Here is a 7958-nt window from a genome sequence, read left to right as displayed (position 1 = left end):
AGGGGGAGGGTGTTGGCTTCAGAGTGAGTGATTTAGATGATGCTTGGTTACCTAATATTATTAGTACATGAAATAACCTGTGATGGTTATGTCATGTTCGCAGGTGATTTTCCAGGTTTCAGTCATACAGAAAATACCTAGCTGGGTAAAATTTTTAGCAAACGCAACTCCATAGTTGTTGGCAACATGTTACCAAAGAGTTGTTTCCAACCATGCATGACTTTCAAGCAGACACAAACCCAAGCAACCACGCTCTGCTATTAAGACCACCAGATTCTCAGCTATCATACGTTTTACCATCCATGCTATTAAATGCAACTAGCTGAGCCAATATATATCTGAATACCTACCAATCCTATAGCAATAAAGACGTCATCTTCGGTCATGGAAAAGCAGCACAGTTTCGATTCGATTCTGACCATGAGCTTTGTCGAGTAGGCTGCTAAGAAGAAAGAGCATATAGCCTCATGTCCATACATCGTCTGGCACTTGTATAAAACGTGCGAGGCTTCTAAACCAATCCTGGAGGAATATCTCTTTGATTTGGTTTCTCACTTTCTTTCTTTTGGTGGTAAAGTCTGTCGATCTGCTTGGAAAACAAAAGATTTGATAATACTACGGTCTCCGCAATATTACATATCGGACGAAGCCAATCTTTAGAATTTAATGTTATTGCAAATTTTCCACAGAAACATGAGTCACCTCCTCACAGGTCGTATCAGCCACACACATCTTAGAGAAGATAATCGGGTACTAGCATTGTTGCATATTACATGACGAGGGAACAGATCTTATTTCTTTCCGCTCTTCTTGAGACCTGCGCCTCCAAATGCTCCCTTCTGAGATGCCTTGGCCCTCATTTCCTTCAGTGCCTGCTTGGGGAAAAGAGGAAACAAAAGAGAGAGGAAAAACAATGATGCCAAATCAATTACCTGTTCTTTCCGGTGGGCAAGGAAGAAGAGAAATCAGTGCACATCAAATGGTAGAATGCCATTACCTTTTCCTCTTCTTTCTTCTTCTGAAGATTTGCACGATCCGCCTAAAGAAAGCAGGAAAAAAAAAGAGAAGAAAAATTCAATACAGACATCTGGGCCGAAACAAACAGATAGATAAAAACAGCAAATTGTGCCAACTAAGAGCAAGAATGTTGCTCCAGAAGCAGAGAAATCTACATGGCCTAACTTTCTGAAACTACGGAATGATTAAACCAGCCAAACATATTATCAGAACAATGTGTATTCCACCAAAAACACTGATTCTTCCTCATCTGCTTATGTTTAACAACAAATTACATATCAACCCAGTGCGCAATAAAAAATCTTAATGACCGAAGGTTTCATAAAGACAACCTGTAAATTGAGTCCTGCTGCAATAACACAAACAATTTCGCACTTTGATTACAAGACCAAAATGACCCTCACAGGAAATTTGTCATCACTTTGACATTAGCAACTAAACCAAGTATCTCATCAGCAAAGTTTTCTACCTGAACCAACAACATTATGTAGGCACATAGAATGAAGCATGAACACCTGCAAATACATCTACTCAACAAATGAAGAGCAGCAAAGCAGAATTGACCATCATCTGATGTAACCTATAACTCAATGTAGGTTTGATATTTATCAACTAAATATACCTTCAACTTTTTTTCCTCTCTCGAGAATCCGGTCTAAGATCACTCAATATGACTGCAGCAAATCACCGCAAATCAAATTTGACAATTTTAATAGAACCCAAAAAGGATCACAATAGGAGAGCCAAGAACAGATGGTATGTGTTCCAAAATTCTTTAAGGCTCTCACCCTGCAGAATTTAACGGTTAATGATGCCTCATCTCTGTTTGTGCACATGCGTGCGCAGAGAAAGCACAATCACATTGGTAGAATTTTCATTGGCACAATAGGCTCAAAACACATCCATTTCCCTAAAAGCATAAACATTGGAAGGAAGAAAAGTTCAAAAACCATCACAAAATAATTCTACATTCTAGAGTGATTCTATGAGTGTCAGGGTTACATTCTTATTATCTATTTCATATTATCTATTTCATGAGGTTTAATGAAAGTCCTCAAGGGATTTTGGTCCACCATTTGGATCGAGAATCAGCAAGAGTCCTGGGTGTTTTGGTTTGAGCCATAACCTATTCCAGCAAACAAATTAATGTCCTATTGCCTAGTGAGGTGCACTGTTTGAGAACTAAGAGAGGTGCACAACCTACTACTCTGATGTGCATAAAGTTTGGGAACAACAACAGTCGACACTCGAGTGATTCTGTAAGTATCCAGGTCTATATTCCTATGATTTTATGGGGTTTAATGAACCCTGTGTTTTTGGTCAGCCATCTGCGACAGCAGCAACAGCGACAGCACCAACAATAAAGCAAGAATCGTGGTCTTCATTTGATTTTAGGGGTGGGGGAAGGTGAGGGCAAGGGACAGGGGAAGGAAGTGGGGAGGGGTTTAGCAGAAACTAGAGAACATAAGAAGCTTGTGTCATCAGTTACCCATAACTAACTACAAGATTATAATGATCTATCTAGGGCATCGTCTGAAATCTAGCAAGTCACTCTGCCCTTTATGAAATGATGTACATTTCAGTTCAACTCTTGTTTTCCAAACCCCAAAATCAAGTCGATTAGCAAATGAGAATTTACATAAACCCCAGACAGATATGGAAGACATGAAAGGACAATATGATGCGAGATCAGAGAGAGGAGGTCCAGCCAGAGTCAGCCCTGGCAGTAGTTCCACTTTTCTTTCTCATAATTTCCTTCTTGTTTCTTCTTTCTTTTCCTTTCTCTTCTCTGTCTCACTCTTCTACTATCTCTATCTTCTTGTGCTCAATCATCCCATTGCCCATATACCTCTAGGCTGTGATCATAGAAAGGGAACACAGAATTCTTCTCATCTAAAACCATGGTGATAGTGACCCCTTCATGTAGTTATCACCAATATTCAAAACCCGTTGACCTGGAAAAAGCCCATTTTGGTTGCCAGGTCATAGGTCAGCGATTTGACCACAGGTTGATTGCAAGTCTACCTAATGATCATAACATCATACAGAAAATAAATAAATAAATATTGTAACACAGTAAATTAAAAAATATATAGGTATAATAAATTCTTATAATAAGACAGTGAAAGTATCCTGGTGGCTGGGAGAGGGGCTGCTATGTTAAAGCTTTAGTTTTCTTTTTAGGCTTTTATCCAGACCTGAATGAGTCAAACCGCGTTGACCCAGCTGGGTCGAATGGTTAACCATTCGACAAGATTGGTCAAACTACCCAACCATTTAACACGGCTGGGTCAAATGGTTCAACCGTTCGACCCCATATTGTTCTTCCAAATTCCAGGTCGTTACTGATCCGACACATCAAGGCTCTTAGGTTGCGGGTCGGGGCAGGTCAACCAGGTCGACCCGTCGGGAATTTTCTCCAAATTTCGGTCATTACCGATCCGACTTGCCAAGGCTCTCGGGTTGCAGGTTAGGCAGGTCAACATGGTTGATTCGGCTAGGTCATGGAACACTGATTATCCTAGTCTTGGTTGACTTGGACAGGCTATTACCTCCACAACTTACAGACTACAATAAATTTCTAATCCCAAAACATTTGAGCATCAAGCAAATGTAAACTTACAATTAATCCCCCAGCTCCTAGCTTGCAAAACCTTTTCTTTTCATCACATAAAGAAACATGTAAGGTTCATAAACTTGGAGCCAAGGACAGCTACAAAGCAGAAAAAAGTGACCCTAAAATTATCTAGTCAAACCATTTCAAAACCTAGGATGTCAACTTGTTTCTACTCCATGGATCTCATCTCGAAAAATCGTCCCTTATTTTATGCTCTGCTATTGGATTGGCAAAATCACATGGCATCATCCAAAATAACTTTTCTTTTCTCCCTTGCAGATGATATGGCAAATAGATGTACTAGTTATTCTGAATCTGATAATATGACAGATCTGATCAACTTTAGGCAAGGCTAATTTAGTCTTGGAAGATGTGATCACACGATACATAAATTGTACATCCAAACCAACAAGTAGACCTTGTGATAGGTGCTTGCAGACTTCATAGGTAGACCTTTCACAACCAAACTGCAAAATCAACATTTGATTGAAGGGATTTTGTGACCTCTCATCAACGGATCTTTGGATGGTCAATCTTAAGTCCTCATGTCATCTTCTATGTGATGAAAAGGCAAACAGGTTGCCCATGCTCAAATCTTCAATAGTTTCTTCACTCGATGCCTGAAAGTAAGTCATTCTTCTACAAAACCGCCAAGAAATTATGAAGGTCATTGCATCACTCATCCATCATCTTATAAATGAAATCAAATCAAGCAACTAATACATTTCAGGTTGCATCACCTTCTTGAGATATCCAATATGTGCTTCCACACCGAACATTTCCTTCTGAAACAATTTAATACAGATATCGATCTTGCAATGGGCTAAAAGATCAACAATTTACTTCAGATCTAAAAATAAGGTAGAGGCATGCAATATTTTTCAGATTTTATGTAGAAAATTTTGATTCCACTATGAACAGCCATGTTTTTTTTTTGCTGCAAGAACAGCCATGTTTTCACCATGATCAATTTCAAGTCCTTCCAGTCAACTAGATCAGATACACATCAATTGCCATTAGAGTGAAGCACGACTTCGATATTGTTCAGAAAAACAGTACAACAAAATAGAAATGACATATAATCAAGGGACAAATTAGGAAGAACCATCTGAAGACTCAACTTCATCATTTTCTTCCTTATCAGTTAAATATAGATTTCATACTTGCCAGTCTAGATCTCCTTGAAAAGAAGGGAGTATAAAGCACTTCAAATGAAAGTTGCCCACTCAATGGTCAAAAGTAGTCACTTCAATCAACCAAGTGGCAATTAAACTGAACCAAGGACCCTAAAAGGGGCTAAAAACAGGGTACATAATCTAAAGGGTAACAGTCAGCTTAAATAATTGTCATGAAGAACTATGCCTAAAAAAATAAAAGTAATAATGATATTTTGTTTTCTTGGTTTAAAATTTTTCATTAGACCTATTTCATTTTTTCTTTGTTTATTTTTGGATTTAAACAATGGCCGAAATAGGCCCCCTAGTACATGCCAAGGCCTCCCTCACTGCCTTGAGCACAGGCCAAGGCCAAGTAGCTGGAGAGGGCAGAGCCCAGCTACCAACCACCCCAAACCATAAAGGACACAAGCACAAGTCCACATACATGGGGCAACATAACAACCCATGACAGAAACTATCAATCAAGTGGAGCAAGACACCAAAGCCTAGCCCAGAGAAACAGAGTGCATCCTGCAAAGGCCCACACAAATGGTCCGCAGAACTGATACCCAAAACCATACCTTCACGTTATCAGTTTGGTACTATGATCGATACAATATAGTATGTACCTCATATTGAGACAAACTCTCAGCACTTTTTTCTCTCCCAACTACGGTACTGCCCGAAATTGGATGATATGGGTCAGTTCCGGAGAGTATGAGATGGCTACATTTGATTCAAACCAGTTTGGACCAATTCAACTCATATACTGAACCAACCCTTGGTACTGTACTAGTACAATATGGTATAATCAGCATGGGACATATGAGTTGGTATGGCAGACCTTGCCTACACCCAGACAACACTCGTCTAAACAAAACACAAAAGAGAAGCATGCGACACTGGTTGGTGGGGGACGTCAACATCCCACATCCCAATGCACAAACCACCTCTTCCTTGAATTGCTCTCTTGCCATCAATACTAGAGGATGAAGAGCAACACCATTGTCCAAAGCTCACCATCTACAGTCTACAGACAACCCTGAAGACATTCAATAGACCTATTTCACTTTGACATTCTTTTTATAATCTACCTTACCCCAAAAAAGCCTTTTCACCTTAAAGAATTCTATCTCCCAACCAAAGTATGTAGTCCGCCAATTAATGATAGGATTGTCTGCGCTTACCCTATTGACCAAAAGAAATAACAAATGAAATCAATTGTGCAAAGCTATACGACACTTTATAGAGGAACTCCTTGATCGCCTAATTCTAGACATTATGTAAATTGCAAAGCATGTTTAGCTTAGTAACAATGCATTTCTTGGCCACCATAACATTCAATACAATCTAGCTTGGAGAAAATAGCACGGTTATGGTTGATAACCATATCTAACTCTATCTCATGCCCAAAAGTCAGATGCTAAAAAAGTTCAATGGTATGGATAGTCAAACTGGATCTGCATCGTATATTCTCAACTTCCTCATGAAGAGTTTGTTCGGTCTTACAACTAGTTTTGCCTTGAAAAATTCATAATTCTTGAATAAGAATCCTGAACATGTCGATGGGACATAATATGTCCCCGTCATGACAATTTATTTTTACTATCTCAACCTCATTGAACACCTATATTGGCTCCAAATGGCATAGAAATGACTTCTAAAATTATTAGAAGACCATCACGAACTATATGACTAAAATAAAAAAAGCCCTAGACTCAGGTGTCCTTCTTTCTCTTCCAAGCCAATTGCAGAAGAGCCCAAGGAAAGAAGCAAAACCACTCCAGTCCAGGAAGAACAGTGACCCGGCATTATATTAGATGCACAGAGAGAGATGCGCATACTCGGAGTAAGTCCAATCTTTCAAGTTTATGAGCAATCAAAAAATTAAATCTGGAAATCAAACCTAGGATAAATAGGAAGTGCACTGTTTCCATGACAGTTTAAGTTTGCCATTTCTGCCCAACTGACACTTATTTTAGCGCCAAAAAGAATAAAAAAAATCTCCAAAATTGTCAAAAGACGAAGTCTTCGACAATAACATATGCACAAATTACGAAAAGCACCAATCCTTCAGGAATCCCCTCTTCCCCTTTTCCATGGGGAACGAAGTCCCGAGAAGACATACTAGATCAAGACATCGTTCAAGGTTTTGTCGTTTTAAGAAGATATCATAGGCAATCAAGTAAAACAAAAAAAATAAATAATTAATAATCATCTTAAGAACCAAACAGAAGACAACGACAGCACGGAATCAGATTTACAATGGAAGCCAGCATACCTCGTCGTATTCTTTCTTCTCAGCCTTTGGTTGCTTCAAAGGTTTCGCCTTTCCACCTGAAACAACGATAAGAACCACGTCAATTCCAAATCCCCAAAGAAAAAAAAGAAAGATGGGGCCAGAGAGAGAGCGAAACCCTAACCTTGCTTCGACGACATGGCTGCTGGATCGGAGGAGAAGGGAAGAAGCCCAACCCTAACGTCCGTCAACCGAAAGCAAGGAAGGGGCGACAGAGACGGAGCGCCTTTACCTTCGCTCATAACGCCGTTCCTTATATAGGGCCAGGGGAAGGGGCGACGGATTCTGGAGATGTGTCATGTGTGTGATGTGTTGGCTGGGCTAACAGGCCTCTGTCACGTTGGGCTTCATCTGGCTTCCGTGATGGACCAGAACTACACTGCTGAGCCCAACATCGCTGATCCATTTCCAGCCTATGGTTGTCACTTGTAAGTTGTAACCTTATTAATGAGCCAGCAGTCATGCCTCTGTGGATCACTGCTGCAATCTACATAAAAAACAATCGAAAACCATCCGAATTCCATCTTTGGTTCGGGTTTAGTTAACATTTTAGAATCTTGATCAAGATTAAGTATCATGCAATACCTTGCACCATATTCTTTTGCTAGTTTATCATCCTTGCATCATATGATCCCACTGAATTATGCTTTATACATATCAAATCATGTAGACCTTCAGTTTGCATAGTTTATAGGACTATATATATTTTAGAATCACCTATTCATCTCCAATAAGTGCAATCATATGAGGTTGGCAAGGTCAGTATGACTATGACTTATAAAAATGTAAAAGTAAAAGAAAACGTGGAGTTAAATGGAATTAAAGTCAAGAGACAGATCAAATATTTTCACAATCATTTGTTACAATC

General features: G+C 39.4%; 1 long non-coding RNA gene across 1 annotated transcript; it reads right to left on the bottom strand.

Annotated features, from left to right (window-relative positions):
* Positions 1–587: 587 nt before the first annotated feature.
* LOC103713772 (uncharacterized) lies at positions 588–7354 on the bottom strand. The gene is made up of 4 exons (XR_015974591.1): positions 7215–7354; positions 7073–7128; positions 998–1039; positions 588–872 (listed from the first exon to the last, which is right to left on the bottom strand). It is a non-coding gene; the product is annotated as an uncharacterized LOC103713772 (long non-coding RNA).
* Positions 7355–7958: the final 604 nt, after the last annotated feature.

This window comes from Phoenix dactylifera, chromosome 18, assembly GCF_051530095.1.
Source record: "Phoenix dactylifera cultivar Ajwa chromosome 18, Ajwa_hap1_PhDact_Kaust_v1.1, whole genome shotgun sequence".
In the NCBI taxonomy this organism is placed as follows: Eukaryota; Viridiplantae; Streptophyta; class Magnoliopsida; order Arecales; family Arecaceae; genus Phoenix; species Phoenix dactylifera.
Note: the sequence above shows the minus strand (reverse complement) of the source record. Positions and strands in the feature narration are given on the sequence as shown.